Source organism: Hibiscus syriacus, unplaced genomic scaffold (genome assembly GCF_006381635.1).
Source record: "Hibiscus syriacus cultivar Baekdansim isolate YM2019G1 unplaced genomic scaffold, ASM638163v2 tig00110206_pilon, whole genome shotgun sequence".
Classification (NCBI taxonomy): Eukaryota; Viridiplantae; Streptophyta; class Magnoliopsida; order Malvales; family Malvaceae; genus Hibiscus; species Hibiscus syriacus.
The window spans coordinates 2,159,495-2,171,646 of NW_024062627.1; the positions used below are offsets into that span (position 1 = coordinate 2,159,495).

Consider the following 12,152-nt stretch of genomic DNA (forward strand, 5'->3'; position numbering starts at 1 on the left):
GATAGAAACTCACAATCATCGACAATATGTTATTTTTTTAGTTATGATAATGTGACTTTATCAACAAGCCATCATTATTATATACATTTTAAAATTATTTGTATCTATTATTTGTCTTAATTGTTTGATTGAGCTTAACCATTTTTTATGATTATTTTATATTTTCAAGTGATTAGTTGTACATTTTGACAGTTTAGTTTTTTTTTTTAAATGAAAATGAATTGTAACTTTAGTTATAATTTTTAAAAAAAAATTAAATGACCGAAATAAAATTAAAGTGATACTTATATGATTAAATATGTAATTTACTCTTATATATAAAATATGACACAAGCCTCGTTGCATGAATTGATTCTTAACCTATACAAAGTTAATATATATATATTCGTATAATATTGGGTATCTATTTATGCAAGAAGAAAGTTTGGGGAGATTCTAAAATATAACTTTTAGTAAGATTAAAAAACGATATAAACTAATTGTATTCGAAAATATTATAAAAAACATAACTTTTTAGATTAAACAAGATAATATTTTAAGTTAAAAACCACCTTAAATTAATTTAAACATAACTACCCAAAAACATGTGTTGTCGTTGTACGGGCTATTTATGAAATAAGGGTAAACTGCAAGATTGGTCACTTCGTTTAAATTGTGTATATTTTTTCTCACTAAATTTTGAAAATATAATATTTGTTCACTTTCGTTTTTATTTCATTAAGATGTGACAATGTTTGAAAAAGAAGAATTTTGCATGGTATTATTAATCGAACCCATACAAAATAAGACAAAGACATGTGTCTCACCAAAAACCTCCCTAAACCTAAATGGAAGAAAAAGAGTATAACATGTCGATGCCACTTAAAATAACAGCCCATACAAAGAGGTGCCAACCTCAGCCACAAACTGCAATAACCCACAGAGAACCACCCAACAACGAACCATACAATCAATGGCCAAGAAGCATAATACCGGCAGACACCGATAACAGCTACCCAACTCAAACACAACAAAGGGACCAACTTTACAACTTAAGTAGACATGCCAACCCATAATGGCACTTATGTTAGTGTATGATGATAATATGAATGATGTATGCATAGATTAATATGAGTCATGCATGTGTATTGTGCGTGAGGTGGTTAGAGTTGTCTTAACAAACTCTCTCTTTCCTCTAACGTCCTAACAATCTTTCCCTCTTTTTTTTCATTTCATCATATGCTGTATAAATAGCCTTGTGCTACTGCTATAGAAGGTATGATTTTACAAATGAATGAAAGCAGTAATTCATGGTTTCTGTGTGAGTTAGTTACTTAGCTATGGTGATATTTTAACATGGTATCAGTCGCCAGGACTGGTAGCCTATTTTTTGCTTTGTCTTTGCTGTGTGTGGCTGCATTTCATGGATATCTCCTCAGTTTAACACATTCCTAAGCAGGATGTGGTCAAGCTTTCTGAAATTACTTACCTACTATGGAAACATCAGGTTTCTCTCATTATAGATGGTTATGGATTACTTCGATTCATCACGGATGAAGGTGGACCTCCTGTGACGGTTACAACGGTGGAATCTGGAAATGTTGAGGACAGCTCGGCGTCCACTCTCTATCAACAACAAGATAAGTTGTTGGCATCATGGTTACTTACTACTGTCAGCACTGAGGTTTTACTACATCTCACTGGTCTTACCTCTGCTATTTCCATTTGGAATACTATTTCACGATTGTTTGGTGGTCGATCAAGTGCCAAGGTGTCATCACTTCGACACAGTCTTCATTCTCAACGCAAATTTGGCCAAACGGTGAATGAGTTTCTGGCCAAAGTCAAATCCATTTGTGATATGTTATATGCTGCAGGTAGTCCGATTGCTGAACATGAGCAAGTTAGCGTTATTCTTGCCGGTCTGTCCATGGAGTTTGAATCAGTCATTGCAATTGCATCTCGTGATAATGTCTCTTTAGACGTGCTCACTGAAATGTTACTTGACTGTGAAGCTTGTCATAAGGCGTTTCTCACTGAAGGAATTTCAGCAAATTTGTTTTCTAAATCTACAGGTGAAAATAAGGTGAATGAATTGGAGGATTCTGATATCACTATTGTTTCAAAACAGGATGAAGCTGTACGTGGTCAATCTAGTGGCCGTGGTAGAGGTCGATTTGATAATCGTCCTAAATGTCAGATTTGTGGCAAATTTGGTCATACAGTGCACAAATGCTATCATCGCTTTTATAGAAATTTCACTGGTGTTGATTATGGCAATCGAAACAATGAAAGGTGGAAGCCAGCTCAAGCTCCTGCTGGAAATCAGCAGTTCTCTTCAAATGCTCATGTTCTTAATCATGCAATGAGTGCTCCTTTTCCCTCCATAAGTGCATCGTTTTCATCCCCTCCTGGTTATTATTACTCTAATCCTCATTTTGTGATGCCTAGTCCAGGATCTTTCCATCAAGGGGTTCATTGGTACCCTCCACTACCTACTCATGTTGGTGTGGATTCAGTTAAAAATTCACAAGTGTTCATGGCTTCTCCAACTGGCTTTGCCTCTACTACTTCATTGCCTCGACCTGCTGCAACAACCAGCAGTACCGATCCAGTTTGGTATCCAGACACGGGGGCAACACATCATGTTGCAAATGATTCATCGTTACTAAACACTGGTATGACCTACACAGGTAATCAGTGTCTTCAAATGGGAAATGGGGAAGGTGTGACAATATCTCATATCGGTCAAAGTTACTTGCCATCTAAAACAAAGCAGCTGATTATGCAAAATGTTTTGCATGTTCCTGACATTAAGAAAAATTTACTGTCTGTTTCTCAGTTTACTCGAGATAATGATGTCTTTATTGAATTCCATCCGCTTGAATGTTTTGTGAAGGATGCTCGGACACAGAGTGTGTTGTTGAAAGGGAAGTTCACAGATGAAGGACTCTATCAGCTTTTGTCTCCTAAGAAGCAAATACAACTAAATAATGTGTCAAAGTCTTGTGGCTTGTTAGACTTATGGCATAGACGACTAGGGCACTCATCTGTTAGTGTGGTAAAAACTGTTATGAAAACTTGTAATGTTGCTTCTAATGAAAGTTCCTTGGCTTCTGTTTGCAATGCTTGCTTACAAAGTAAAGCTCACAAGCTACCATTCACTAGTTCACTCACTGAATACACAGCTCCTTTTCAACTAGTTGTTTCTGATGTTTGGGGGCCAGCACCATTTGTTTCCAGTGATGGATATGCCTACTATGTGTCCTTCATTGATGTATACAGCAGATTTACCTGGCTTTACTTGATTAAAAGAAAGTCAGAAGTCATGCATTGCTTTCTAAATTTTTACAAACTTATTGAGGTGCAGTTTGGAGTTAAGATTAAGAGTTTGCAGAATGATGGTGGAGGAGAATATCAGTCTCTAAGAGGTTGGTTTCTAACTAATAGAGTCAAGCATCGACTCTCTTGTCCAAGTACATCTGAGCAAAATGGCAAGGCTGAAAGGAAACATCGTCATGTGGTTGAAATAGGGTTGGCTCTGCTATCTCAAGCTTCATTACCTTTGAAATTTTGGAGCTATTCTTTCATCTCGGCTGTGTATCTTATAAATCGCTTACCTACAAAGGTGTTAAATGGGAAGTCTCCATTTCAGGTTTTACACCAACAATCTCCTGACTATTCCATGTTACGAGTGTTTGGTTGTGCCTGCTTTCCTTTGGTGAGACCATTTAATCATCATAAGCTTGAATATAGATCCAATCAGTGTGTGTTCCTTGGATACAGTCCATCACACAAAGGATATAGATGCCTTGATGATGCTGGGAGGATGTTTGTTTCGAGGCATGTCATTTTCGATGAAAACAAATTTCCCTATGATGCATGCAAGATGACAAATCAAGAACATACAGACTCACATGTTTCAACGTGGGAATTACCCATTGTCTTTGCTCCACAGGTTCAAACTCAACAAGGATGTGTTGATACTACTTCATCTATGAATAGTATGCAAGATGAAAAAGGTGCTGACAGTCAACCAAATCATGAAGTAAACAGTGGAAGAGCGACTGGAAGTCAAAATGCTCATGCAACTAATAGTGAAGATGTTATTCCAGCAGAATCGAGTTCCATTACTGTTCCAATTGAAACAACACTGCCACAAATAGACATGGGAGCTGATTGTAGCTCGATATTGAACATTCATCCAATGCGAACAAGGAGTAAGAGTGGCATTTCAAAACCAAAGATTTTTCAAGCCACGTCATGGATTGATGAAGAACCACATAGTATTAAACAGGCTTTGGCTAGTCCACATTGGAAGGCTACTGTTCAAGAGGAGTATGAGGCTTTGCTGAGAAATAAAACATGGTCTCTAGTGTCATTACCAAGTGACAGAAGGGCAGTGCACTGTAAGTGGTTGTTTAGAATCAAAAGAAATGTTGATGGTTCAATTGCTCGATATAAAGCAAGATTGGTAGCAAAGGGGTTTCTTCAACAACCAGGTATTGACTTTCATGAAGTTTTTAGTCCTGTTGTTAAACCAGTAACTGTACGTGTCATATTGACATTAGCTTTGTCAAAAGGATGGAAACTTAGGCAAGTTGACATCAATAATGCTTTTCTCAATGGAGTGCTTACAGAAGAAGTATACATGACTCAGCCCCCTGGGTTTGAATTTGGTGATGAGAAACTGGTTTGTAAGTTGCATAAAGCCATATATGGTTTAAAACAGGCACCACGTGCGTGGCTTGATAGCTTGAGAAGTTATTTAGAATCTGAAGGCTTTGTGGTAGCCAAGTCTGATTCTTCTCTTTTTATTCGAAAGCGTGAGAAGTGTTTAATGTATCTACTTGTATATGTTGATGATATAATCCTCACTGGCAGTAATCCGAGTGAGGTTCAGATTGTTATTGATAAATTGCATGCAAAGTAATCCGAGTGAGGTTCAGATTGTTATTGATAAATTGCATGCAAAGTTTGCCTTAAAAGATCTGGGAACTCTAAACTTCTTCTTAGGAATTGAAGTCAAATATGAATCAGGAGGAGTTGTTTTATGTCAACAAAAGTACATTCATGAATTGTTACAACGCAATGGATTTGAAAGCGCAAATGGCCTTCTTACGCCTATGGTTACAAACTGCAAACTTTCAGTTAATGATGGAAATCCAATTGAGAAAGTTACTCAATTTCGCAACATTGTTGGAGCTCTACAGTATGTTGTTATCACTCGTCCAGATATCGCTTTTGCTGTCAATCGTGTGTGTCAATTTATGCAAGCTCCTCTTGACACACATTTTCAGGCTGTGAAACGTATCTTAAGATACTTACAAGGAACGATTGACTTTGGTCTACGTTTCTTGGGGTCTTCTAGACTTTCCTTAGCAGGCTTTGCTGATACAAGTTGGGGAGCAGATGTGGATGATAGATGTTCCACTTTTGGTTTCTGCATTTATTTTGGGGGCAACTTAGTTTCATGGAGTTCTCGAAAACAACAGGTTGTGGCTCGATCAACAGCTGAAGCAGAATATCGGAGTGTTGCATGTGCAGCTGCTGAAATGGTATGGCTTGAATCTTTATTGAGTGAATTGCACATTGTCTCTCATGGTAAACCTACTCTATGGTGTGACAATTCAAGTGCAGTTGCAGTTTGTGCCAATCTTGTTTTGCATTCTAAGTTTAAACATGTGGAGCTTGATCTATTTTTTGTTCGAGAAATGGTTACAGCAGGGAAGTTACAAGTACATGAAGTTTCTGCATTTGAACAGGTTGTTGACGTTTTAACGAAACCACTGTCTGCTCCCTTGTTTGTAAAACACAGACAGAAGCTGCAGGTTGTGCAAATCAAATGTGCAGGCTGAGAAGTTTACAAGTTTGCTGCTACAGGGAGAATGTTAGTTTCATCATATGCTGTATAAATAGCCTTGTGCTACTGCTGTAGAAGGTATGATTTTACAAATGAATGAAAGCAATAATTCATGGTTTCTGTGTGAGTTAGTTACTTAGCTATGGTGATATTTTAACAACTTAGATTTTGCTGTACATCCCTCTTAAGCACCTACACGTGCAACGAAACCAAAAACAAAATTGGATGCAGAAAACCCGCACCATCAGTCAAGAAATGAAGATAATAAAGGGATCCTCACCCTGCCTTGCAACGCAAATTCACCAACATGGCTTAAGAAAACATATGCACGGGTTTGCCTACAACAATAATACTCGACAGCAGACAACCTAACATCAACTCAAAAATCACAGATGCACAACTGACAAACCTGCGTACCAAAAACAGAACCGGATGAAAACCACCACTAACCAATACGAAAGCAACTGAGCCTCTTTCAATCAACGGGGATCCAGGCCAAAAGGCCATCGAATAAAATCTGAGACCATAGGAAAGGATGTCGGCCATTTACACGTGCACCAAAAGCCTGTCCTGAAAAGAGAAAATTCAAAAAAAAAATTCCAGACTCACAGGGTTTTTTTTTTATCAAAGAGGGCCACGTTCCTACAGAGCCATATCGACCATACAATTCCCCTAAATGCCATATTCCAGACATCTTTAAGAGAATGACGAATAGGTTGATTGTTCCATATAATTAGGAAATCCTTGATGTTTCCAGGAATAACTAACGGAATATTCCACGGAGCACACCAATGTTGCCATACTTTCCAAACAACCTCATAATGAAGGAACAAGTTTCCATATGAACGAGGGTATGTCCACACTAAATTCCAAAAAGGGTCCCTATCAACCCCAAGACAAGAAACTATGTATTTACTAGGAGTGTATGTCCCGTTTGGAGCCCTTTTCCACATTAGCCGATCCACCCTTATATCACCATTGACATCATTGTTAATCACATTCAAGAAATCACACCAGATTTGTGCCTCCCACTCAGAAAGGGTCCACCGAAGTTCAATATTATTGGATTTTGAGCCAAACTCACACGCCTTCCCCAGGCTAGGTTGTTGGAGGTCCTGTGCAAATTCTGATAGATATACTCTATTCTGAGGCCCCTGTGTAAATTTGAACTTGTTTTTTCCAAAAAAAAAAATTGTTTGTTAACGATATTCGAACTTAGAATCAACAAAGTCATGGGCCCAATGATCTAACCACTACTCTATAGCTATTTTTTTTTACTTCTTAATGACAACAACTGATAGATATACTCTATTTCAGGGTCCCTGTTTTTTTAGGCCCTACGCCGTCGTGCACTTAGCGCATGCTCAGCCACACCCCTGGACTTCCCTGATGTCTTATTTTGTATGGGTTCGATTAATAATACCATGCAAAATTCTTCTTTTTCAAAAAAAAAATGTGAGAATGTTTGTTTTCATTTAATTAAGATGTAGTTATTTATCTCATCGACTTTTAAATGTTTAATCACTGAAATTTTAACTGCCTTTAATGAGAAAATTAAATAAAAGTAACCACGTCTTAATTAAATAAAAATAAAAATAACAAAATATTATGTTTTTGATCAAGTAGTTTACCCACGAAATAAATACTTTATATATACATGCAACTACTTTTTCTACCTATTCAAGTCTTCCAAAGCTTTCCTCTTAAATGTCTTTTTCATTTTTAAAAAATATTCGTAGTTTGTGGTTGTTATAATCCAATTGATTTTTCAAAAAAGAGAGCATACGTGGGGCTTATTTTAACACGATTCAAGAGATATTGAATCTAAATACGAATTATTTATATCTATAAATTATTTAGATTTACTTCACAATTTAAATTTAATTTGATTGATGTTAAGTTTAGCTTGAATGCCAACATATTAGATTAGTATTTTGATTTAATTAATAATTTGATTATTATTAAGTTTGACTTGCGTGCCAAGTGCCAACAGATTCGTATTTGTGTTTACAAATTATTTTGATTTAATTCACAATTTGAATTCAATTTGATCATTATTAAATTTGGTTTAAGTGTCAACAAATTAAATTAATGAATCTCATTATTTGTGTTTATAAATTATTTAAATTTAATTTTCAATTTAAATTCAATTCGATCATGATCATGTTTAGCTTAAATGTCAACATATCAAATTAATAAATCTATTCCTTTCTATTTATGAATAGATTTTAATTCATAATTTCAAGTTTGACTTGAGTGTCAACATATTAAATTGGTTAATCTCTTCATTTGTGTTTATAAATTATTTGATTTTTTTTTTTGGAAAAAATAATATTAAAAAATTATTGCAGAATCTCTTGGTGATACTTGCAAATCTCTCTACTGCAGTTTTCAAAACAACGTTCAACAGTTAAATATACACACACATAAGAAATGAAATTTTAACCAATGAACCAAGGCATCACCCCCTTGGACCATTTAAGATTTGGAATCCCCCATAGAATGAAACAAGCCATAATCAATTGCGTCTAATTAAGCTTTGAATCCACTTGCCGATTTCAGGTATCATCAACCTGCGAATGAAAAACGAAGCTCGGGAATGTTGTGGTGATGTCCCTGTTTCAAGGATGCAAAACAAGAATCATTTACGGTGAGAGTAGACGTGGGTGGAAGAAAAGGTCTTTATCAGTAACCTTTGGCAGCCAATTGGGTTTCGTGATAGAGAGAATGTTTGGGACTTACTTGAGGTATTGCAGGGTCATGTTTTTCAGAAGGGACGGATGTTGTAAAACAAGGCTTCTCCACTCTTCCTTGTCGATTCTCCCATCATGTTTTGTATCAGCTTCCTCAAAGGTCTGTTGCAAAGCTTGAAAACTTAGCAAGCATAAACTAGATCCAAGGAAAATGAACGTTATACATGTCTTTGATTGAATCAGATTCGAGTGACTGATCACCTTGTCGATTATACTTTCTATAACATCGTCTGAAAGGTTCATGCCTGATTCAGCAAGCGTAGCCACTACCATTTGCTTCACCTGTATGTAAAAATACATATGAACGATGAGCAGAAGGATCAAAGAAATATAGAGAATAAAATATTGAAATTGGAAAACATAGTACACACTTCCTGCCTCTCAATGAAGCCTTGTTGCTTGAGATCATATAGTTGAAAAGAGACTGCAAAAGGGCATAAATGAAATATGAGAAGACAAAGTACTCGGCAGATGAACAACTGAAAACTGAATCGATTCTTAAGTTCATAGTTCTATTTCCATGCTAGTCATTTAAACCAGTCACCAAGTTATTGGGGATTATGAATGATGACCAAAGATGCAAATAAAGATCATGATTCAGACAACTTAAATATGGTTCCATACACTCAATCTTATCATCAATTGGCGCATTTGGATGGAAGACAGAGAGAGCATGAGCAAACTCTTCGAAACCTAAAATTCCATTATGCTTTGTATCAAATAAATCGAATACCTGCAGTGAAATATGAAATACATTGACAACAGCTCAGGCAAGATAATAATAACTTCAAATATCGCTATGGTGAGATTTACGAGCATTCTTTTATCGAGGATGGAAATATATTGCACTTAATGCATGATATTATGTAGTTAATGTAGGATATTACTTTACATATTATAGGACCTTTATACTTGTATATATACCCATACTGTTGATGAATAAAATACAAGAAAGTATTCTCTTCATACTATTTTGACAGAAACAATATTAGTTAACATTAGATAAAAATACCCGATCTGCAAACAAGCTCTCATTTTTTGTTTGTTTTGAACAAGGCCAATTGAAACTCCTCCTGCCAAATGGTAAAATATAATAAAATTCACATATGAAAAAGCATATGCTGTGATCATCAAACCCCAAAACTTGAGAAATACAAAAAATAAAATATAAAATAAAATGCGAAGTAAAAAATAATAGAAAAAATACCTTGTTAATCAGCCCGTCATCTATCACAGCGCTACTTATCTTCTTGAAGAGCTCGTAAAGAGCTTCTATTTCACTTACACTAACTGCATCGAGGTGCACAATAAGGAAAAGTCTGACTAAGACATTATTCATTCAAAAGCTTAACAATATTATTAAAATAAAAGGGGGGGGGGGGGAAACGATGACATACACACAGTCTCTCTTGCAAGAAGTTCCGGATCATCCAGACGTCTAGATTGTTTGTACAAATCAATATCACAGCATTTCAGTACAGAAGCAAATAAATGCTTCAATCCATCTATGCACTGCAACATGATATTCTCCGCACATCAAAACACTCCATAACTATGCAACACAGGACCGAGGTTGGAAAAATTCCATTGACATCAGTCTTTGTTATAAACATAATCTGTCTCAAGACAAATAAAGAACATGACATACCTTTTAACCATTTCCTGATTCTGCTGACTTAAGCTCAAAATGTAAGACTCCGAATTCTTAAAAGAAGTCCTCAAAATCAAATCAATATCTGTTTTACCAATAAAATCCGGAATCCCAATTAGTGTCTGTTTGATGCTTTTCTCATCTCAAATGCAATGATATTTTCCCTTATTTTTGTGCATGGAGGTATATTCATGAATAAGAAAATAACTCCTCTGTATTCATTTTTCATACATTGGGTAATACGTAAACAATCAGGCAATGCACAACAGATGAATGATGAAATGCCAAACAGATTACAGGTTGTCAAATTTATCCATTTTACAAAAATTACAGGTTGACGAAAACACAACAGCCTTTGTTACCCCCATTAATATAAAGAATCTTTAATTATACAGACACTGAAGCCATTAAAAGCATGTGTAGACAGAAAAGTCCAATGAAGGAAACAGTTCAAAAACAAATCTCCATCAAAACAAAAACATTAAAAAGCTGATTCAAATCCAAAAATCATACCTTTTGTTACAAATTAAGCCTGATCAGATCCGACATAATCAATTCCACAAAAAATCACCAAAAAAGTTTAAAATATAGCGAACACAACGTGAATAGATCTATCAAAGATTGCAAATTTTGATTGAAGATGTTTAATTTAACCTCACATAGTTAAAAAAACATGATAGTTTATTCATAATTTTTTCTCGGGAAACAAACAGAGAAACATAATTTAAGGAGAAAATTGTTAATAATACCTGCGAAGAGTGATTCGGGGTAGTATGAAAAATTACGAAACCCGCTGTGATTTAATTGGGGATGAAAGATGGTAATGATGAGGGCGGAAATGCTTCATGAGCTGGAGATTTCAATCATTTATATAATGATGACTTGAAAAATAAGAATAAAAAACTTAATTTAATTAATTATTAAATTAAAATATAAAATAAATGAATTACGAAAATTTGACGGTTCGTGACACGTGATGCTGGCTCTACCGTGGTTTTTATAGTTCAAGAATTTGGTATAATTCCTCAACAGATCTCTGCATTATAAGGTATCAATCAATCCAGTCATTCTCAAAACTGTGGTATAAAAATTCAATATATATATATATATATTAATTTTCAAAAATCACAAATAATTTTTATTATTTTTTAAATAAAAGTAACCGACTTGCGTGTGAGAGAACAAAAACTTATCAAATAATAATAAAAAAATATTTTTAATGATAATTTAATATTTATGAAATCATAATATTAATTAAGTGATAATTTAATATAAATATAAATATAAATATAAATATTTATTTTATTTTATTTTATTAAATTAATTTATTTTGATTAATATTAATTTATTTTATATAATAATTGATAATATCAATCTATTAATATCATTATTATGAAAAATATTTTTATCAATATTTTTAAAAAGCACAAATAGAATAATAAAAAATATTTTATAATAAATTTAAGAATTTAAAAAAATAAAAAGGGGCATAATATCAGAATTATCATTTAACGTTTATTAAAATAGTCATTTTGATTTATATATTTTTTTTAAAATTTTAACTTAATATTTCATTTTAAGGTAAAAAGATCCTTCTGTGAATGGAAACTATTAGTTAACAAATGGTTAAAACTCTAAAATAGAGATATTTCATACTAAAATAAACGTTAGGTGTCAAAATGTCCCAAAAAATGAATAAGGATCAATGTGACTATTAATCAAACATTAGGATCTTTTTTGTCCAAAAACAAAACATCAGGTTAAAAATGCTTAAAAATCTAAAATGATCATTTTGATAAATCTTAGGGAACTAATAATGACATTATACCAAAAAAGAGTTACAAACAACAATATAAATTACAATATTTAAACCACTTATATTTTTATATTTTAAATTAAAAATAAA

At 34.1% G+C, this 12,152-nt stretch overlaps 1 pseudogene; it reads right to left on the reverse strand.

Annotated features, from left to right (window-relative positions):
• Positions 1 to 8,262: 8,262 nt before the first annotated feature.
• On the reverse strand, positions 8,263 to 11,101 carry LOC120219543 (annotated as a pseudogene).
• Between the last annotated feature and the right edge of the window lie 1,051 nt (positions 11,102 to 12,152).